This window comes from Haplochromis burtoni, unplaced genomic scaffold (assembly GCF_018398535.1).
Source record: "Haplochromis burtoni strain Fernald_Lab_line unplaced genomic scaffold, NCSU_Asbu1 Contig_446, whole genome shotgun sequence".
Classification (NCBI taxonomy): Eukaryota; Metazoa; Chordata; class Actinopteri; order Cichliformes; family Cichlidae; genus Haplochromis; species Haplochromis burtoni.
Genome location: NW_024582807.1, coordinates 95,847 through 119,336, shown reverse-complemented (window position 1 = coordinate 119,336; position 23,490 = coordinate 95,847). Strand labels below are relative to the sequence as shown.

At 44.4% G+C, this 23,490-nt stretch overlaps 1 protein-coding gene across 5 annotated transcripts in view; it reads right to left on the bottom strand.

Annotated features, from left to right (window-relative positions):
• LOC102289871 (transcription factor HIVEP3) overlaps positions 1–20,767 on the bottom strand; it is a 38,318-nt gene extending 17,551 nt beyond the window's left edge. The window contains exons 1-3 of one of the 5 annotated variants that reach the window (XM_042213496.1): positions 20,487–20,767; positions 6,990–7,160; positions 2,096–2,153 (exon numbers count right to left, since the gene is read on the bottom strand). The gene's annotated coding sequence lies outside the window, so the exon portion shown is untranslated. The remainder of the gene's footprint in view (positions 1–2,095; positions 2,154–6,989; positions 7,161–20,486) is intronic. The other 4 variants (XM_014341006.2, XM_014341007.2, XM_042213497.1 and 1 more) reach the window with 4 other exon arrangements.
• Positions 20,768–23,490: the final 2,723 nt, after the last annotated feature.

Here is a 23,490-nt window from a genome sequence, read left to right as displayed (position 1 = left end):
CACACACACACACACACACACACACACACACACACCCACGTGCTGTCACACACCGTCACACCCTGTCTCCACTCATCATCTCTGCCCAGCAGTTATACTTCTAAAACTGTAAAACCCTCACCAGAAAATGCATGTACTTAGCTGTGGTTACACATTGCAGCTTTACCTTTTTTTTTTATCTATATATAAGTAAATGCTAAAATTCCAGAGAAAAACATTATTTCAGATAACTTGTCTTTCAAATAACGGTAAATATCTGCAAAATAATATGTTTGGCCGTTAATTACTTTTTTTTTTTCCTGTACTGGTTTCGATTAACATGTACAGCAACGCAACTAACTTTCATTCTGACTTTCAGTATATCCGTCACTTAGCTCAATAACCACCACAGGAGCTTTGTCAAAAGTTCAAACTTGACCCACGAGGAGGGTTTTGTGTTCCTTCGTCATATCCTCATCGAGACTCTGACATATTCATGTAGCTGGTTATGACGGATAAGATTAATGCATAGGAATACTTTGCACTCTGATAACTAATAAACCTTTTTACGTGCTGTCTAAAAAAAATCTGCTGTCATACCCTTCAAACACACAAACACACAGATCTCACCCCATCCCATTCTTTCTTACTGGCAGCAGCCTGGTGCAGGTTCCCATGGAAACCAGCCTACTCTGAGCAATGGCAGATGGAGAGGGAGCTGGAGGTCTAAATTTATCTCCCAGCATCCTCTCTGACTACAGACGCACACTGGCAGCAGGAAGTGAGGAGAGGTACTGCTTGGCCTGTGCACGCACTGAGAAGTTGGCATGACCCTTGACATCTAACTCCACCCCTCCCACCCCTGACCCACCTCTTTTTAGTGACAGCTTGAACCAATAATTGATCATTTTCAGCATTCACAGATGTTTTACTGCATTCCTAAAATTGTAAGGTAACTGGAAAATGAGAAAAGTCCTAATACCCCTGCCATCATCGCCAAAAGCTGTCGATCAAACTTGGACCCAAAATGCTACAATAGTCTGAAACGTAGGCAGGAATAGTTTGATTTGATAGACAAGAGGGGGGAAAAAACCCACGGATGCTGAAAATCACACTCGCCAAGGGATGTCAGCGCTGTCAGCCGCGTGGTAAGGAGAACGCTGTCTGACAAAACACCACATACCAGAGTCCTCACTCACTCACTCCCTCCCTCGCTGAGCTCTTTGCGGGACGCGCTGGGATCGCCGTACCTCTGGGTGTAAAGAAGGATTTCGCAGGGCTTCAACAAGACTGGCAGTTCACAAACTGTCGCCGTGTTCATTTTGATTAAACACAAGCCAGCGAACTGCAGGTCAATACCGGTCTTTAAATCAAACAAGGGAGAGCTCAGCTGGGTAATGCACACCTCCGTGTTTGAATTACATCTCTGGCAGCACAAAATCTGCCGCTCTGCTCACAAAAATCAACCACAACAATTAACTGACTACAACTTGGGCTTAATTGCAGGCTGCCAGGTTTGCATTGTTTTATTTATGGCTGACACCTTCTCGGATTTAAATCATCTGTTTCTTTTGTAGCGACTTAGTTTGAATTATAACCCAGAATTTGACTCAGAAGTCTTCACCTTTAATTGGCGACAACCTACACTTACATCCACTTTTCCACAAAACTTCCTCAGAGACTCAGATGGTGAGGGAGACTCTGACATTAACTAAATCTGTAAGTTGTATCGTAATGTCTGCATACTGTAATTTGCTTAATGAGACAGAAAAAGACTTATTGACAACTACTTGAATCCTTCAACTAAAAAAAAAATACTCTTCTGGTTATTGACTACTCAAAAATAAGAAACTAAACTTTTAAATTTCAATAAAAAACATTTCAAACACAATAACCAACAATGTGACTCTTAATAACTAACTAGCCTGTTTGCTGTGGCTAACAAGTACACTAAAGTAATGATGAGGGAAAGAGAAGGTGAAACGAGGAAGATTAAATGGATTAGATGGATCAAAATAAGAGAGGAAGGCTGGAAGAAAAGGATAGGGTGAGTGGGGTGCAAATAGAGAAAGAGAGAGAGCGTGAGAGGGAAAGAAACAGACAGAGTTTAGATTACCTGACAGAGCAGTCTGGTCTTCCCCCTTAGAGACGCTTCACAGGCACTGTGAGACAAGCTGGGAGAGCCAGAGAGTGAGAGCGGATATGACTGTTTGAGTGGGTGTATTGCAGTGAGAGACGGAGAGAGAGAGAGGGAGAGAGGGAGAGGCTTGGGGTGAAGCAAAAAAGGAGAGATGGAGAAAGAGGGAGCGAGAAAGACACTAAATGAATGTTTCCACTGTACAAATGCAAAGGGAGGAGGAAAAAGATGTGGCGAGAAGAAAGTAAAGGCGACTCACACTCACAGAGCATCTGAAAAAGAAAATCGCCTCATTGCAGTAACATCATTAATTGCCACATTTCTTAGTGCCAACAGAACCGTCACAGTGAAACCAAAACCCTCCGGCTTACACGATCAGGACAGGATCGTCGGCTGCTGTTTCTTTAACTCGTCACATTGCGCGGCTGTAGCACACCGCGACAGACAGGATTACAAACAGGTCTTGCACGGGGTTTTCCCCTGCAACGCAGAACCCTGGAGGCGATTCCTTGCAATTATCGCCTCCTTATCTACAAACTTATCTTATTGTAGTGGCAACTGTGCCACAGCAGCAGCCTTCGTTCCTAAGTGACAAATCTTTTGCTGACATGGACGTGTCTCGTTTACGTAAACCTTCCAGTTCCAGCCAGAGTGCCACTGTGCCGCATCTGTAAATGAATTCCAGAGTGGCATCCATTCAAGCAAGCCCCCGCATTACGCAGAACTCGGGCTAGGCCTATCAGCAGTGCAACACGAGGGAGAGAGAAACAGAAAGAGAAAGAGAGAATTTAGAATGAACGGAGGTCCTGCTGTTCCACAGAGCTTTGCCTCACTGGCAGAGCACAGGAAGTGTGAGTCACACACTCTAAAATAAACACACTCGCACGGCGTCGAGCCGGCACACAGAACGAGCGGATGGCTGGCCCGCTGATCAGAAGGCAGGCAGAGAGAACATGGATCCATGCAGGCCAGCAACACGTGCTGACCTGGTTGGGATTCACCGCCTGGAAAAAGATGATTGTCTCCAGCTCTAATTGCTCTCCATATTTCTTTTTATGCTTCTCCTTTCAACCTTCTCTGCCACACACCATCTTTTTATTCCGCTCTTCACTTTTTTTTTTGCTTACGTCACCTCTTCCACATGCACCACGGCTGGATTGTCCACATGTCTCCCCATTCTTCCTCCTCTGGTTCGTGTTTCCTCTCTTGTTTTATTTGGTCGCATTCAATAGCAGTTTTGTTCAGGACTTGGTGATTACCCCTGGCTCTGTGCGGCTGACTGCTGTAGGGGGACTGTGCTAGCCTGATGCTGGGCTACTCTCACAGGCTGCTGGCCGAGGCACTGTATTGTGTCTCCCTGAATGTGCTCATTGTCACCATTTACAGCACGCACCTTCTATACTGTACTTCCCTGTGAGGGACCTTCACCCATCCGTCATCCCTTTGTCCTCTGTTCCTAAGACTGAAGACTTCTGACGGGAAGGTGGGGATGTCGGGGGTGGAGGCTGACGCCTGGGAACAAAACTGCCACTATGGCAGTGATTGACAGGGAAGTCGCTTTACGCAGACCTAATGATTAGTGAGGCCAGGGAACGAGCAGCAGATAAACAGTCGGATTTGGAGCAAGAAAGAAAGCTAGGATGGCTTAAGGAGAACAGGACAGATCATATTTTGAAAAGTGAATGAAATTGGGAAGTGTAGTAACTGTGAAGGTGGGACATAAAGCTTTCATTAGGCTATAATAAATGGTAACCGTATACTACCCACGGGCCCAAAGCAAGCGAGACTTACAGTATGCAAAGCTGCGCTCATTTACAGTAAATGGAAACAAAGGCTCCCCTGTGGTACGGTCACACGAGGCAGCTTCATGTGTACTGCAGACACCTTCATTTATAACATAATGCAGGGACAAGAAACACCTAAAATGCAAACATTGTATTATAAGAAACACAGTGCCGTTTTGAATCGGCCGCAGACTATAATTTAGACCAAATGAGTGGTTTGCGCATTTACAGACAACCATACAGATGGCATATTTTTGGACTTTCACCTCATAAACTGCAGACATAGGCAGTAAAGTGGGCAAACACGGTAGTATGTAGAGAGGGTTCTCTCTGTTCCACGGGCAGATTATTTCAGACTTGTGGTCTTCCAGTAAACTGAACCCCTCTGTCCATAAAGCTGTGGTATTATGATAGAAATAAGAGTCATTTAAAGAGGGAGCGTACCTACTCTACAAAAGCTGCAGTGGCTCGGTGTTGATCTACCTGTTTGTTTATATTTGGAAGACAAAAAAACAAAACAAAGAAGAAGAGTGCCTTTTGAGAACTAAACCATTAAATCTGGTCATTAATAAAAAAAATACACTCTGACTGTGTCACTGTTTCATGCTCAGCCTCCACTTCAGAATATAAACTTTGTATGACAAGTTTAATCACAGCAATATCTCTGACAGGCCACACGTCAGGTTATACTCCTGACTGTAGGACTCCAATAAACAGTGAGCACTGCTCAGCTGAGGTCAAATGGAGTCATTTTAAAAGGAAAAAGGATTGCTGGACAATCCCTTGGCTTAGTGTAAACATGCATCCATTCTCTGAACTGCTTATCCCACTAAGGTGGCAGGGGAGTTAAACCTTTCCCAGCTGATGATGGGCCAGGGGTTGGGTACCTCCTGGGCAACGAACACTGGCTCATTATAGAGCAGCACAGTCATTCAGGCTTACATCCACGCGTATGGCCGATTTAGAATCTTCAATTAACCTGAGTTAAATAATGTTATACATGCTTTGTGATGATAATCTGCTGCCTGCCCTGTTCACTGCTCTGACATTCAGGGCTGCATGCAGCGAAAGTAACCTGCATGTCATTAAGCTGGAGGGAAGCAAAGGAAACTGTACCTGGAGAAACTCCACATGCAAAGGCTCCAGCAGTTAATGTGATACCCAAAGTTTAAAATGCAACATCCATTTCTAAATGTCCATCCATCCATCGCAAACTAAGATGCTGATGCGATATTATTCGGATGTCGAGGTCAGGTTGTAGGCACTTCCTGAAAACGTGAAATTGCTACATTTTAGCACATTTGGACCACAGTACTATGGGCCAAACAAACAGTTTGCATCTACACTAAGAGTTCAGTTGGAGATTTGTGTGCCTTCCACCAGTGGCTGCTAATGTCGCCTGAAGCAGCAAAATAAATGTGTGGTTTAAATCAATAAATATCTGATCGATGAAAAATATCCATAAATCTAAAACAAACTGTCAGCATAACTATTTTGGACATGTTTTTCCCGAGGGTACCTGCTTGTTGGCATTCAACAGGAATAAGGAAATAAACTGTATTGACAGAAGTGCTGCTCCACCTATAGGAGCATGAAAGTCACGCCATGAAGCTCCCTGCACTCAGTTTCTGTTCTGATGTTAATGCCAGAGGAGCTCTGGACGATGGCAAAAGAACAACAAACGCTATATAAATATTGAGAACTCCTGCAGAAATAGCAACTCAAGTCCAAAAAGATCTGTACTTATGTTTTGATTATGTGAAGCCATAAACATTTGATCAAGTTATTATTAGCTTTGAACGATGATGGAAAAGACCTCAGAATTATGGAGAAGTTTTACTAGGAACAAAGTCCGGCAATCAGAAGCAACAATGAAATTGGAGAATTTGTCAACATCAGAAGAGGTGTACGGCAAGGGTGTGTGCTGCCACCTGGCCTATTTTCTCTGTACAGCGAGTACATCATGTGCAAGATTGAATGAAGCCAGGAATTGTGGTCAGTGGCGCCTCATTAATAACCTGAGGTATGCAGACGACACTGTAATCATTTCAACATCTAAAGAAAACTTGAAGAAAATGATCAGTTTTATGCCACCAATGAACTGAATCGAATCCAATGAGCTCTTTAGATTGACCTATCCTTTCACAAATGTTTGTAAAGACACTCAGTGGCGATGGGACTGAAAACACCTGACTTCAAAGATTAATAGCTGTACTTTTGTCCATATAGTGTAGCAAAGCCAAATTTACAAATCCAAAGTATCAAAAAACCCCATTGATCTTATAATGAGCAGTTACAGAAAGGGAACCAAGCGGCCAGCTAATGGAGTTGAACATGCAAGTCTTTTGTTAATGCCGATCGATACATACCCAGAGCAGATGTGATATCCGACCCTGCAAAGCATTCATAGCCTTTTTTTCCCACTCAGCACCTCTGCATTTTATTTTTTAAACAAATAATCTAAATATTAAATAATATAATACTAAATCCCTTTCTTGCTGGCTATTCCTCTAACTTTTCTGAGAAACAAAAGAAGGTAAACTTTAGCCACTCACAGCATACTCATTATCTTTTTCTTTACCACGCTGCTGTAGCATCATTAAGTGCCAGTGTCTATATATCTGACAAAGTAAGCTTTATATTGTGAGGACAGCTACCAGGAAATCGCGTCCGCATGGCTGCAGAGGGTAGTGATTATGGAAAGCAGCTTGGTGCTCATTGGTAAGTGTTACCATATATAGAGGCAATATATCATTTGCAATTTCTAGTGTAACGGCTAAACCCGGTTATTATATATCTGCACAGTATTAGTAAAAGTCTTCTGAGATCATTTTGACTCACACTTCAAAGGCAAAAAGGGTCTTCTGACATGTAACAACTTCACAGTGAGCTGAATGGGGAGTTACTGTAACAGAAGTGAAACAAACGGAAAAAAAGAAACAAAACCTGTCTTCGGACAGCTCAGTGCCACACATCTGAATGCATAACTTGCAGCATGCAAATGACATAAAAGAGTGACAAAGCATTGTGGAGGGAGGGAGGGAGGGAGGGGTTAGCTTGAGCAGATAAATATAGAAAGAGGAACTGACATTTTCAAAAGCTGTCCTCCCAGCGCTCACAAGTTTCAGTGATGCGTAGATGTCAAGATCACAGTGCACAGTCTCCCACGCAGCCCACCGTACCCGCCGTTCACACTTGGCTGCTTTAAATTTGCTCTCTTAGTCGTGGTGCGAACTGAAAAGTGTTGGCTCGAGGCAAACCTGCGATGAGATGAAGGTGTCCAGTTAATTGAAAGGAAAGGGGACAAAGATGCAGCTCTTGGTATTAAAGCCATGTGACGAGCACGTGAAAAGCATCCACCTGAATCTCTTGGCAGGTTACCTGTATAAAAAGGTTAGAAAGTTCTCAGATTACCCAACAATGAGGGGGGAAATATGCTATAGTCAACGAGTACCCTGATTGCGTTTACAGATTCCCACATCAAGCGATTTTTTATCTTGTGACAGCGATCCCTTGGTGTGGTTACTTTTGTTTTTGCTGAATCGATCTATTTTTCTCGATGAAGTCACCCAAGTGGATTGCTCCCCAGCGATGGAAAAGCCGGTGCTAGTTCCTCTTTTTGCAGCTGCTGTACTGCATCCTGTGTGAAGCTGCAACAGGTACGACTTAGCGCTGGCTGCTTGGTGCGTGACCCGGCGTCAAGCTTTATCTGCACATCTAAGTAAGGGGTTATTTTGTTAATTCACGCCGCCATGCTGGAGCTGCTCGTGCTTTTACTGAGGCCTACACAAACACAGACACGGGGGAAGAGTCAACAGGTGGACGCTCACCCTGAGTGTGTTCAAACATGACAGTTGGCCTACAGAAAGTATCAACACAGCAAACCTCGGTCCCCACCTTCCTGTTGCTCGGTTGGCAGAAGGGCATTCTTCTGATCAGGGAGTTTACTCAAAGCTAGCCCAGGCCAAGTAATTGCTACCCACAGTGACAAACAACTCCATTCAGTCTAAGTGTCGGTTTACAGTTTACTCTCCCTCCTCCACTGCGAGGCCCTGCTGACCATTCTGCTTGGTGCCACGCTGCATTAGTGGCCTGTCAACAGAGCCTCTCCTGACGCATCAACGCCTCGTCAGCCTCCAGACCCGATGCGCTTATATACAAACGCCGTGTGCCACAACCCGTCTGTTTGTGTGTTTATTTCTCTGAAAGTGGAGGTGTGTGTTATGGAGAGAGAAGGAAAGAGTGCGAGACGCAGAATAACAAGACAGAGAAGAACAGAATGTGCAAATGCGTAGGAGAAAGGCAGGGACAGAGAGAGAGAGAAGGCTCTCGCATGTGGTCATTTCGTGTTTTCGTAAAGTGCCTACAACCTGTCCTCAATGATCTATTTGCCATCTGAGACCAACTTTAAAAGGCTGTCAAATGCATTTACAATATTCAGCCTCTGTGTCTTGAGACCAATGCCCCCGGTCTGAATGAAACAGTTAGTCAATCACGCACGGAAATCGAGACAAAAAGTCAAACTGCACGTTTTCTGTGTGGAGTCATGAACATGTACAGATGCAGAAAAGTGTTATAAGTTTTTACTTTTCCCTTAAGCAATTATGAATGACAGTGATGAGATTTTTAATTTTCCCAGCTCCGTGAGTATTAACGCTGTCAGCATTGCACCCCATCCTCAACATCTGCGATCAAATGCCACAAACCACCTTTCCAAAACCTGGAAACTGAATGATGCCCACAAACATCCATCAGTCCATCCAGCATCAGCGTATCCAATTTAAGGTCCGAGGGAGGGTAAAGTTATCATAGGGCGAGACCTTGGGACAGGCTGCCAATCGGCCGCACTCCTTGCACACTAACAAGGTGAAAAACAATTGTCACAATGAATAAATACAGAAATATTTGACCACCGTTGCGCTGAAAGTAAAGAAATGTATTCAGATTGTATTTAAACCAAACCAGAGCATCAAATAAAGCATCTACCTGCCCTGATATGTTTTTATCTCACTATACTGTAAGTTTTCAACTGGAAAGCTTGTCGTTTTTGCTTGATGAAATCATATCCAGTCTGATAACACAAGACAGATGGAATATGGATATACTGAAGGTTTAATGAGAACAAACGTGCATAATCATCGTGCTGCTTTCCCTGCGTTCATCTCGTCTTTCCAGCTGAAAACCCTAGAGAGCTAAAGAAACATAGCTTCACTGTACTGTAAACACGTGGTAGGAAGAATTAAGATGTCAAGATGAGTGTGTCAACACTTGCACGCTGCTTAGAAACAAAGTGCCAGCATTGAGCAAACACTTGCACTTGTCTCTCATTCCAATACCAAAACCTGAGTGCTACTTTACGGAGGTAATTTGCTATTAACAAGTGTGTGAGAGATCCAGAATTTATGTGTGATGCCTTTGTTTACGCTTTAGATGAACCATGGCAAAAACTCCTGCAAACCAAATGCCCCAGACAGACCGAAATGTGTCACTGGCTACACTCACTCACGCTGGGATGTACAGTCTAGTTTGGCCGTTTGGGATGGCCGCACATGGTAACGCTGCCGTATCACTACAAAGACACGCTGCTCATGAAGTGTCATATTGTGTGTTTACGGTATGTGACACACGCGCTGTAGATGAGCATTATTCTCTCTCCTGACCACCCAAACTAGAGGTAATTGAGCCCAAAGGTCATGTGACCCGCTTTAGGGGTATTAACTGTGCATTCCTCCATTTGTTATCGGCCCGTAAAGATCTACTCTAAGGGAAACCTGACTCCAAAAGCCAGCTCGCCACCTCTTCTCCCTCCTCTCCCTCCATCCCTCCCGTCTCCAGAGTTGCATCCTTCTGCCTGCGAGCCTGATCATTTGAATACAAAGCAGAGAAACAAAGGTGTCCTTAAAATAGAGATGCTGTCTGCAGTGTGCTTTCAAAGAACCACACTGCAGAGAGAGCGAGAAAATAGAGAGAGGATGAGAGGGGGGAAAAGGGAAAGAACAAGAAGGAGAGAAAGACAGCAAAAACAACAGGCATATGGTGAGCAAATGAGACACTGTATTGATGTAGGATAGGTGGACAGACACATTGATTTCCTGCTAGTTCTTCTCTGGTTATGTACGGTTGATTTGTCATCCAATCCAGGTTGAAGCACGGTCTCTGAACTTGCCCTAAGCCGGGCTTCACAGGCTTCTCTGTCTCAGTATACACACAGCGGATCATTATGTTACCGCTCACAATGTTTTCTGTGAGAATCGAGCATGATAGAGTGCATGACGAAGCAAAAGTATCAATTCTATCACCAATTAATTAAATGCTATCGTAACCAATACTCTTACTGCAGTTTAACACAGGCACAACAACACCTGAAAACAACACCTTGACAATGCAAGTCACAAAACTCAGACTCTTACATCTCCCTGTTTAAATGTGGTACTCCGGTTCCACCGGAGAATTTGGAAGAAACTAGCTGCCTGGCACCATTTGCTTTGCGTACCGTCCACCTTTTAAATAAGTACATAGATACTTAGTGGCATGAACACAGAGGCTTTTCCAACCCTGCAGATTAAATCAAAGTGTTTAGGGACAAAGTCCTATAAATAGCAACCAATCAGAGATCCCCTTGGAGTTTCACAGACCAGGTGAAGGAGCAAAGCTCTGTGCAGCATAAACTGTAGAGACAGCAGTGAGAAATGAAGCAAATAAGGTGGTTAAAATCATCACTGGATGATGGGGAAATCCTGCACGCTCAACAATAATTGGATGGCAGGCTAACTGAGAGGTGAAGCTCAGCGTGATAAGCTGACAGGTGTCTTCCAGACTAAACATGCGGTTAAAGCGGTTTCAGGGAACATGATACCACGCTCATATCTAACCATTGAACATGAGGCTACAGCTTAAAGCCAATCAGCTTAAAAGGGTACGAAGGTCGGATGGGCTGTTTCAGTTTCGGCACCTCTCACAAAGCTCATAAGGCATCTCCTTAAAACAGTGATTTGTTTAACCTGTTTAAAAATCAGGCAGGTTTTTATTACTGGACAGAGCTGTGACTGACTGTGTGTCTGTATTATACTAAAGCATTTTACCATAACAAACGACTCCGACTTTAAATATCCACTGAAGGCTCATAAGTGTGTTTCCAAACTGCTGAACTGCTCTTCTAAGGAAAAGAAAAGCTCTAACTGGACGGCTTCCATGTAACAAGCTTACATGCTAAGCTTTTATATCATAGTTGGACAGGAGGAGATGCTTTTTCATGCACGCTGGACAGATTGTCTGATTTAATTTTCCCCATTCTGGGAGATCGTGGCTCAAGAGTTGGGAGTTCGCCTTGTAATCGGAAGGTTGCCGGTTCGAGCCCCGGCTTAGACAGTCTCGGTCGTTGTGTCCTTGGGCAAGACACTTCACCTGTTACCTACTGGTGGTGGTCAGTTGTCCGGCAGCCTCGCCTCTGTCAGTGCGCCCCAGGGTGGCTGTGGCTACAATGTAGCTTGCCATCACCAGTGTGTGAATGTGTGTGTGACAGGTTGTGTAAAGCGCTTTGGGGTCCTTAGGGACTAGAAAAGCGCTATACAAATACAGGCCATTTATTTACCATTCCAATTCACACTGCTGGACCCAGAGAGCACTTTTAGATTAACCTCTCAGAAAACTCAACAAACTCTAAATTTACAAAACAAATCTGTGCCCTTGATTTGAGGAGGAGCTATTTTTGATATTAGATTTAGATCAACTTTTTTTTTAGTCATCATGCAGCCTTGAAGGTTTACTGCATGGTGTGAAGGTTACTCTTCTAGCTGAATAAAGTATTTACGTATAACGCAGTAAGGCGGTGTTTGCCAGAGTGTCAATATTGTGAGGTAGGAGAACGTGGAACAAAGATTAAAAGATACAGACTTGATTTTCTGTCTTCTTTTCAGTCTGTAACACAGACAAGTGCAAGTGTTTGCATTCGCACTACAAGCTAAACAATCAATAAGTCACTAAAGTCTGCTCATTTTCTAGAAAGCTGAAAAATAAGGGAAACCCTGATGAAGAGCATGTTTGATTCATTGGTTTTTATGGTCAGCTTCTACAGATCCAGTCTAGTTTCAACTAAAAGAAAGCACATGAATTGAGAACAGCACCAGAGTTCAATTAAATGCATTTTTTTTAAACAAATCAGTTCAACCAAAATAAGGTTTATTTTGGTTGAACTGGACCCGAGTGTCTAATGTCGTCGTGAAAAGAGTAAAAGATGAAAACGGGCCGTGTACTCCGGTAACAGATAGACAGAGTTTTCTAAAAGTACGGAAACTTGTTTAGAGACCATGTAAAAAGCTGATGAGCAAGTCATAAGTCTGAACCCACAAAATTCAAACAAATGGCAAGATGTGCCCTCCAGTGAGCCGCTAAACTGAGAGTGAAAATCTAATCTAAAGACAGAAAATCGAATCTGCCGACTCTCAGATAGGATAACTTTCATTACTGTAGCAGTCTGACTCAAAAAAAAGAAAACATCGACTGTGCATACCGTCGAAGTAAAACAGTTTCTCTGCAAAAACGGCGAAATCAAGGCGGCTCTGATTGAGAAGATGGAGCGAAAGACAAGTGGACGAGTGACGACTGATTGAAAGTCAGCGAGAACACTTCCTGTACCGATACCATAAACATAAACTGATAGATTAAAAAAATGAACATCAGTTTGCAGACCTGCCCAGCCTGTGAGTACAGCAACTGTGGTTTGGCATGTGTTGTCAGCTTCGGCATGAATCTTAACTTAAATCTTAACTAAAATGTGAAACAGATTACTGAATTGGACGGTTTCAGTAACAGGGTGTTAAGCAGTTACAGTAGAAAGTGTGTTACTGCACTCCCACCCATAGAAGAACCTGCTGCATTTTACAACCTTTGGCTTTAAAATGATAACGTCGCTATTTGGGCGCGTTTTGATGACACACAGTCAGCAGGCCTTGGCAAATGAGAGGCAGAATACAATGCAGCACACTATTCACCATGAAAAACTGCACTGGGGATAATCTGATAACACTGTAGTTACACAGAAAAGCAATAAACTGTGCATTACATAGATTGATGGGGTAAAACACCGGTACCCTCAACAAAACAAACCACAGCTCCTGGGTTTAGTGCTTCAAAAAAAAAAAAAGGAAGAAAGAAAGAAGAAAAAGTTGAGAAGAAAAAAACGTTTTCAACTTCTTGATGAAAACAGCAGTTAACCTATGACACGTGTTTCGCCATGCTCAACGTGAACAGTAGTTACAACTGTAACCAGTGAAAGAGAGTTTCTATCCTTGCAACACGCACAGCTCGCACTCATAAGACAGTGCACGCCATGCACCTAACCATCGAATCCTGCAGAGCAATTTCAGTCCGGGTTTACAATCTCAGTGGAGAATGCAGCTCTCCATTCTACACCCTCCAGCCCCCGTCCTCTCCCAAACCCTCACTAGGGTTTCTCCTGATCTCCTTCTTCTGTGTTATTTAGGCACTCCCACAGTAATGGACACTCTACTTAGGGGGCTGCGAGTGGGAATCCAGCCCCTGCCACTCCAGCTCGTGAATATCAGCTTCTCAGATTTGCTGTGAGCATCCACTAAAACCTGGAGGCTGTTGAGAGAGTGCGAAACAGAGACTGGGCCTGGCGAAACAAAGAGAAAAGGACTCTCCCTCTGTCTTTTACTTCAACGCATGCTTCCAGCCATGCATCTCAAGCGCTCTCTGTGGAAGCTGGTGTCAGACTGAAATATGGCATGAATCCAACTGAGCCAGAGGACCCCTGTGACGGTGTAAGACTGCTTTAATGACCCAACTTTTCCTTTAGCTCTGGCCTCTTTCCTGGCTGGGAAACCTGTCATTAAGCTGACATAGAAGGCACGGGGAGGAGAAGGTGGGGGTCCTCAGAGGAAAAGGGCACTACCATTAAGCATATTAGAGTTGCAGAATGTTGATGAGAAAAAACAAAACAGCGTTTGCAGTGACTAAGCTGGGGCTGCTCCCTAGCACTGTGCTGACGGAGCAAAGCTGGGAGAAAAAACAGGGAGGAGGTGGGGGACTACCTGGGTGCAAACATTGGGACTGCTGACTGTTTGAGGTTGTTGAGGACAGCAGGATTACATAATAAAAACCACTGTAACATCTCAGACTTAGGAAGAGCTTCCTGCAGCAATCTCTGTCTTTTCCCTCCAAAAATAAACGCTCTCATGTCTCCCGCAGTCGTCTGCTTTTGTTATGGTGGCAAATCCTTAATTATGACTTGACTTATAACACCCAGTTAATTTAATTTCACCGCTGCGTGCCGCTAGCTGAATAGTACTGCAAATCCTTTAAAAGGGGCGAATAAGGAATGGATGGATAGATTTATTTTGCAGGATTTTCAGCCTCAACACTTTTCCCTGTGTTTTGGGAGGGGTCTCCTCCCAACTTTACCCACATCTCATTCATCTTAGCTCCCGGGAAAGCCAAGACTTTTAGCATCCAGTTGTGGATAAACATCCACATGCTTTTTTTTCCCCCCATTCTCTATCATCTGTTTATTTTCCCAATTACACTGGGTGAGTCTGCGTCAGCAGCTCTGGGGTTTTGCACTGGCAGGAGGCGGAGAGAGGGAAGGGAGTATCCTCTCCCAGGGTGAGGAAGTTTCTAGAGGAAGCATGGTACAGACAGTCGTGTGCGTATGTGTGCGTGTGTGTGTCTCAAATACCTCGTGGTCATTATGATAAGTGCAGAAAGAAATATATTTACAATTGTGTAACAAAAAAAGAGCCAAAATGTAAAAGACACAGTTTTCTTCCTTCTTTCCACACATCCCCTAATAATGGGGCGCGTGCTTTGCCTGCTGATCCGCTCAGATTGTGTCACAAATGTGTCATGAGATTACTTCACTAAAGCCACGGCGTGTTGTGGACATCCTTCACATACTTCCAGGCCTTCTGGTTAATTCTGAGGCTGACGGATAAACTCGTCTCAGTAAGGATTTATGAGGCTTTTCACACAGACACCTAAAAAAAGCAAACGTGGTTTTGAGACCTGAAATTTAAAATTTAAACTTAAAAAAAAACAAACAAACAAGAAACTAAAACATTATTTCAGGCTAAGAAGACAAACAGATTTCTGTCACAGCCCAAAGTTTTCAGGGCCAAACTGCATCCGTCTGCTTCTAAAATGAGGCAACAAAATGCAAGCAGTTAGACAATCAGAGTGTCAGAAAGCCCACTGTTTAGCTCCCTCCTCATTTAGAGGCCAAGCCAGAAAGTGAAGCACACCTATAATAACGCTAATTCCTCAATAAACAGGAAAACACGGGTCTGTGAACTGGTGGAATTTTACAATGACAGCCAGGGTGATCATTTTTCTGTTTGCCTGTGAAAAACACGGGTTTGTTGATCACATGGAGCTATTTTAAAAGCTTAACTTGACTTAGATTGACTATTAAAAACAGTGACTCAAAGCTGTGCTACAAAAACAAGTTTTGTTTTTACATTTTTCTGGATTTATTTCATTTAAAGCCTGACAAAAAACGATATCAGATTAGGGAGACTGCCACAAGTTGGTGAATTATCCAAGTGAAAAAAAAAGTTCCTCTGAATCAGTTCCTGGACATATTTAACAAAATAACCTGTAATCTTTGCAAATTTTAGACCTTGCCTAAATAAATCAAACCTGTTCGACAAAATCAAACCAGGAAGATTTCCCACCCCCCGTATCCCCTGCACTTATTGCAAGCAAGGAAAGACCTTTTGCTTTGGAACAGCACCAATGTAGCGTGAAGAGATACATCTGACAGTGTTACACTGGGATATGACAGGCACTTTGATTTTATTGAAGTACAGCAGTCGCTCTGTCTTCTGTCTAGGCCAAGCTAGGAAAGTTATCTGTAGGAATGCTCATGCAAATATTGACCTTCAATTAGGTGAAACAGACACCCGCGCTTAGGGGCTGCAATATGGAGACATCAGCAAAAACATCGTACAGGCAAACACGTACAGAATATATCTAAGTGTGCAGAGTGTATGTAAACACATCGTGTGTCAATACACCTCCTTTTAATGCCAGTGTACTGACAACTGCAAAATCTGAAGACTTATAAAGGTAGTTTTAACCTCAAACAGGATGTCAACAAAGCATCTGCAGCATCACAAAACCACAAAAAACACGAGCTATTTGGTGCTAACACAGAACAAACGCAGACCAAAATGTGGGGAGTTTCATGACCTTTAAAGTATAAAGAGAGAATGGCCTTCCCAACTGACACCAGTTGACCACACTCTTGCATAATTAACAGCATCTAAAGTGAGGTGTTCTTTGCATGACCTTACCTGACAACGTCAGGGCATAGCTTGCCTAGAAAGACTGTGAGAAAGAGCAAATAGATGCACGTGTGCAGCCCACAGCCCACATGTGCATTTTTCGGATTAATTATATTTTTAATACAGCATCGTATTCACCGGTTCGACCGATATATTGGATCACACTGCAGGGCATGGCAAATATATGTAAAGAAATAAATAAATAAGGGCATGCCCCGGAGTTCCCTGTAAGCCAACACAGCTCACATCATGTAAGGCACAGCAAGTAAGAAAGAACGGCGCACTCTCCCTCCCCACTTCAGTGACAGTGACATGGCTGGGGAGGATTGTGCTGGAGCATCGCCTGCTGTCTTGATTTGCTCGGCAGATCCACGGCAGGGTTGGAAGGATTCTGCCCTCCCAAAGCCCTCTTACCCTCCTGCAGAGCAGAAATCCCCTCCAATCCTCACTTACTGCTCCTGCAGGAGTGCCTTACTCACTGAGACAAAGGACTCCATTAGAGGAGAGGAGAGAAATCAGCTCTAAAGAGAGGAGGGAAAGCTAGTATGAGGACATGCACACACACATATAAATATATATATATAACTATATAAGTGTTCAGCACTGTGTCTGCATCACCTGCATAGTTTACACACTCTCATGGGACTGATATAAGATGAGACAGATTGAGAGCCTGCATCTGAGGACACAGCAATAAGATTTCAGAGAAGTTAAAGCAGAGGTAAACACTAGTTATCTTTGCAGGTGTCAGTTAATGAACACAGATTAGAGCGGTGAACAGGCATCATCTGGAGATTGCAATCTGTGCAGATGCATTGCACGCTGAGGGGTGTGGTCAGAGCGGTGTCTTGGGAGTCGGCGAGTGAAAGCGAGAGATTTGGAAAGTGGTGGAGATATCTGGTAGTGAAATATAGTAACTTGCCTGCACCATCGATCAATACGCACACTGGGTGCGTTCTCTTTCTTTCAAGCCAACAGATGCAAAAAAAAAAACAAACAAACTGGAGGATTATATACCTGACCTCCAAAAAGTGCGATTTAATTCTTTCACATAACTGCTAACTCTAAAGCTGAAACTTTATCGTGCGTGTTATCACTTTTGCTTTTGTGTTTTTTCAAGCACTGATCAGCCTCACCCCCAGTATTACACAAAGCTCAGCAGTGATATCCTGGCGGAGCCCCCTTTCAGACATACCTGTGGTGTGGAGCACAGAGGCTTACAATCATACTACAACAATAAGTATTGCAAAATGCCGGCCGCTGCAGACAGCGAACCCCATGCACAAAAATGCCCTCCGTGTTGATATAAGGAGAAAACACACAGATTGTTGCATATCCTAAAGACGACAACAGAAAATACAAATCTGGTGATAATGGCAATTTATTGGGTCTCGAGAAAAGTTGGGAGTTAGGATGTAATCAACTTGTCGCCTATTTTCGAAGAAGGATTGTCATTACGTGCAGCAAACCTCTCGACATTCCACTTGGCTACCAATGGTGCTCGAGTGGGTAATGATTAACGCTTACGGAGGGAGTGTTCGAGCGAGTAACCACTTTGTTGCGCTTTCTCTTCCTGTAAGAACCTTCACTGCCTGCACGGACATCACCGTCCAAGATTATCATTGTATAACCTGGACGAGCACACCTGGGAGCGGGCCAGGTGGCGGCACTAACACACATACGGCACAGACTCTGGTCCCTGCCTGGCAAACACAAAGAAACTCCATTTGAAGGGGCCAGCCAATACACAGGCCCGGGTAGGAGGCTGAGTGTAGGCCAGACACTGATAAACAACTGTAACCCCTGCAAACAAACACAAACACACACACTGACCTAAATGACACCAAAGCAGAGTCATGCACTACACAGAAGGCCACAGGGCTAGATAAGTGAAGAAAATGCTTTTTAATATTCAGAATGCATTACAGTGTTACTGAATGCCTGCAAAAGGATTATTGGGCTACTGGGGCATTTGTGAAGTTGCCAGATTGGCACTCCTGACCTCCATTTTACTCGGTGCGCATTCGTGCAATTTGTGTATGCAAGACTTGTTCCTGGTTTACTGTTTACTGCCTCTGAGCACTACAGTGCATCTATTCTTCTCCAGTGCCTCGGAGGAACAGGATTAGTGACCAGCCACAGAGAGATGAAAGATGTGCCCTCTTACCACACATCTTCAACATGTGTTCTTTTTTTCCCATGAAGATCCCAATAAAACCCCTCAACATCCTCTCGAAGAAAACAAGACTTAAACCTGCTCGCAGACACCAACAGCACCAGAGCCAACGCTCGGTTTGAATTTTTGTAGAAAGGTGTGACGCCGTCCGTGAAACATTTCGCGTTAAAGGTTCAGTCTAAACTGCCAAGCTCGCTTTGAAAAAACCACACATGCTCCCCGACCTTCCTGCTCCGGTGCTACAGTGCTTATCAGACCTTGCTGTCTGCAGGGGATGCATCTGAAGGTCTGAGCAGGAACTCGACAAGACCCCTCGCTGCCAATGGCATTTCATGCAGTAAATCAACACGTTGCCACCTGCAAGGTTGAGTGAGAGTGCGAGAGCTGCAGAGGGTATGCCAGGTGACTGTGGGTGCACGTGAAAGTAGGGATATGGGGTATAAGCTGTTATTAATTGACCAGAACTGGCCTGTTTTCTCAAGTGGTACTTGTGCCAGTGGGAGAGACACCAAGACATAGAGCAGAGTCGAAGTTCTTTAGTAATCACTGTTACTCCTGACACTTATATTTGCTCTATTGTGCCTGATCAAACTTATTGCTCAAGACTTCAGCTACGACACTGAATATTTTTTATATAGTGAACTGGCATTGCTAATCCGTTGACTTGTGTGTATACACACACACACACACACACACACACACACACACACACACACACACACACACACATATAAAAACAGGTTCTGCAAGACCTTCGTTTCCAACTTTAAGACGTAGTAATTATCCATAACAAGCTGCCTTCTGACTTTCGACTGTTGTGAAAACATCAAAGCCTCGAATCTCGCCTTTTATCCCCGTCCATGTCAAAACTATTAATGGCAGTAATCTCTGACAGCAGGTATTTTGTCCAATGACCAAATCCTCCACGACGCGAACAGTCTTGGAATTCTGCAAGGAAATGGAGCAGCGCTCTCCTCAGGTGCCTGCTGAGCTAGCACCGTCCTTCAGCCAGCAACACCACAAACTGGTCTTGATCCAGGCCAGAGTGGAGCACCGTAAGTTCGCCACTTTCTGCTGATTCACTAAGAAATAATTGCATATAGGCCTCTCTCCCTTTTCACCCCACACCACCTTTACCACTATGGTGTGACATCTTACTGTATCTTTGTGGTGGGCCTTAAAAGAGTACAGCTGGCAGACGTCGCCAAGGACGCTGCAGCATAGAGGCTGCTGTGTTTGTTTCCTTTTCAAATGCTTGCACTGATGAGGTACTGAACCTCATCTCCTATGTAAAACACAACAAAACAAAACAAAAACGAGACAGCATCAGCTGGCTGTGGTCTTCATCTACACAGAACAACAGATTTCAAGTGCTATCCATATCTCACTTCCTGTAAAAGTAACATCAGAGGTGCAAAACCATGACTTTGCCTTATGCCAACTTCTGATTTTACACAGACAGATAGAGTTACACTAAAACTCAATGACACAACTTCAAGTAGATGAAAAGACCAACAAAAAAACCCTGTTTTGTTAACTGAGCCCATCTATCATATAAAAGCAGATCAACAGAGTACAAAAGCATGATGTCATCGTCCAAAAATCTGCCAAGTGTAGGTGTAGCCCATTACAAATAACTTCACAGGCCTGATCGTGAATCGCGTGTTTATGCGTAGCGTGCGTGTGCTAGCCCCCCATCCCCACCACTCCTGCTCTCCTCAGCCGGTTAGCTATTGAGGACAGCCGGGGTGAATGAAGGTGCATGATGAAGCATATGCTGTCAGCTGTATATGTGCAGCGCCCCTGCCGCTACTTCAGCGTACAGTACTTTGGTGAAAAGGGAAAAAATAAACTCGCTGCTGCTCGGGTCCGCTACACGCAACACATCTTTAATCATTTATCACCAAAACGCATCGCTCAACTTCATATCACACTCACGCTTTTCAAAATAAATAAACACCAAAAATAAAATAAAATACGGCCGGGATCAGCTGTCAACTTCACACCGTGTACCCCTCCCCTCTCTGTCTCTCTCGCGCTTTCTTTCTGACGAGCACCACGAGCCAAATGAAAGTAAGTAACAAACAGCCGACACGGTTCATATTTACCAGCTTGCTACAGTGCTGGCGCTGCAGCCATTTATCCCGTTGCGAAGGGGCCAGAAGTCCGCATTTCCTGGATTGTGATGCGCCGGGATCAGCTGCTGTGCGCCCGGGTTTCTGTGCAGGGAGGACCGGAGGGGCTGGTTGTGCTTCCCACTGTTGTGTCAGACCGGACAGCGATGCCACGTTCAGCAGATCGCCACAAAAAAACAACATCTCGCCCTACGCAAGACACACTCCGCGGTTCCGCACCACCCCGCGCGGTAGGTCCGGTGGGCACCGCCCTCCCGTCAGCCTCCACCAGTGGGCTGGCGCGCCGAGCCCCGCCTCATGAATAATCATAAGCTGTAGAAGGACGCCATTGGTTGAGAGGAGCGGTTCCTGGTTAATGCTGTTAATTCTAATTAGCTAGACAAGCTCGCGCAGTGAGTGTGAGAGTTCTGGAGTCAAACTGAGCCGTTTATCCACTTTGTTTTCCTCCGTGGACCTACACCATCACCGCACACCTCCATCCTGTACCACAACAGTCTACTTGAACGAGTGACTGAGATGACATCACACAAAAGATCTTAACAATGATTTGTTATGAGCTGAAACCATAAATGAATTAACTTCAATTGCGCAAGGGTGCTGTGCCATTCTGCAGTTTTAGGACCCGATACCAAGTAAATACAGGGCCAATGTAACGATATCCCTAAGGATACTTTTAACCTTTAAAGGGAGCTTATGTAGGGAACCGTGTTATGTTTATGAGATGAATGATCATCAGTTAGCCAAAGTTGAACCCATTTTAATGGCCAATTGATTACTGATTTTTACTTTCCACAATAATTGCTTGATATAACGTTATAACAGGCCTGGTATGTAAATGTGTCTGTCTCTAAATCATATTGGGTATGATTCAGAGACAGACACATAAGTATTAAGCCTATCCTGCTACCGTGCTAGTACCGTTCCAATATCAATACAAGTTTAGGGATGGACACTATCGATATTTGGATCGATCTGCTCACTTCTAGTTTGCAGTTTTTGGCAGACACCCGGCTGCAATGGGTGCTGATCTGTTGACCATGGCTCTCTGACCTTCTCCTATTTGTGGGCCCATAAGTAGAGACTTATGGGAGGTAGATGCAAAAGGTCAATGAGAAAGGCATTCCTGGAGATCAAATGGTAATCAAAGGCCAGTGGACATCAGAGTGCACGAGTTGTGGTAACTGGCAACCGGAGCTTATCTCTTCACCTGACTCACCCATCGTCACTGCCAAGGCATCCAGCAACTGAATTGCACATGTCCTGATGTTTCACTGGAGAATGCACTTGTGAGCGTACAGTTAGTCCTGCTCTTTTGTGTCTCATATTTTCTGAGCTGTCTGTGCATCTGCATCCAGCACAAAAACTCTTTGTTCTCGTGGCTGAGAACAGCTCTGCAGCGGAGAGGGGAAAAGGAAAGGAAAAGTGCGAGGGAGGTTGAGAGGGAGGGGTGGATGCGAGGAGAGGTGTACAAACGAGAGGATGGGAAAGCAAAGAAAAACGGCGTTAGGAAGTGAGAGACGGAGGAAGAGACAGTGAAAGGAGCGGGGACATGCTGTGGTGTGAGCGCTCCGGAGTGCTACAATATGACTCTGACGAGCTTATGTAACCAGACCGGCCTGGCATTTGGCTCACAGCAGACGCCGGCTGCGCTAACTATTATATAACTGCATTAGCTGCTCCTCTGAGCTGAGGGAGAGCATGCGCACACACTCAGACTTGTAGACTTCCAGCTTAGAGCAGAGGGACTGCTTTGCACTGTAGCCTGTGCTGTGCGAGAACGTGGAAATACAGAGGAAGTTCATCAGTTCAACAGGAACGAGCAGAGCTGTTAGCGGACCATACATATTTAGTGGAGAGAAACTGCACAGCGCAGTCTGTCGGGCATCAGCATCTTCCCATCATCCCGCAACAAGTTTCCAATCCCGAAAAGCCTAATTGGGGCTTAATGTTGGGTAAATGTTTCCAGTGCTCGTGCAGTATGCCAGCAGGGTCCAAACTCAATTAGCTCCCCTGCATGCAGTGCATAATTCAATGGGCCTGGATTCCACTCTTAAAACCCAATTACACCTCAGACAGGCATTTCCAGTCATTCCGTCAAAGAGGTGGTCAGGGATGCATAACCCCTAACAAAAACGGTACTTATCTAAATCAGCATCAGGAGAAGTCAACACCGCTCACTGTTCAATATTTGCAATATGAAAGTGCGAAACAAAACTGAAATAGTCTCATGCTTTAGTGCGGAGGCGGAACTCGTTCTTGACTAAAATGCGGCCAAACACTGACATTTGCAAGCCGAGATTAAGGTCAGGGCTAACACTGCAAGTGATAACGATTGTCTGAATCAATCTAAAATTAAAAATCCCAGCAGGCCTAACTAAGCATGGCTGCAGAGCTACACTAAGTGGCTCATAATCAGCACATTACAGCTCCCGATTATTGCGGCGACAAATTGCATCTGATGATAACAGAGGAAATGAAAGTGAGATTTATGACGCTGGAGCCAATGGCCGAAGACGAGGAGAGTCTTAAATCTACTCAATGAGAAAACCAGATCTCACATTTGTACACCTGATGATAGCAGGGGAAATAAAAGTGAAATTTATGACGCCTGGCTAATTTGTTCTCGGGTGCTGGTGCTGCCTGAATTCAGATGCTGTTACATTTCAGATGGGGCTAATGAAAGAAGAGTGTTTGTTTAATAAGTCTGTTTTATAATGTAAACGCTCCAGTCAGTGAGGGAGAAATGAAGAAATAGGAGATAAAACAGTTTTGTGGGGTCAAAGCGTCAGAGATTTGGAGGATGTGCTGCAAGCCTGCTCCTGTCAGAGGACAGACATGGCTTCTTTCAGTTTTGGTAGTTTACTACAAATGCCTGTGCGTTTGACAGTGATTACACAAGACTTGACATGCACTCTGTTTCTCCATGAAGTGAAGTCACATGTCAGGCACAAGTATGCAGACAAAAACTGCAAAAAGC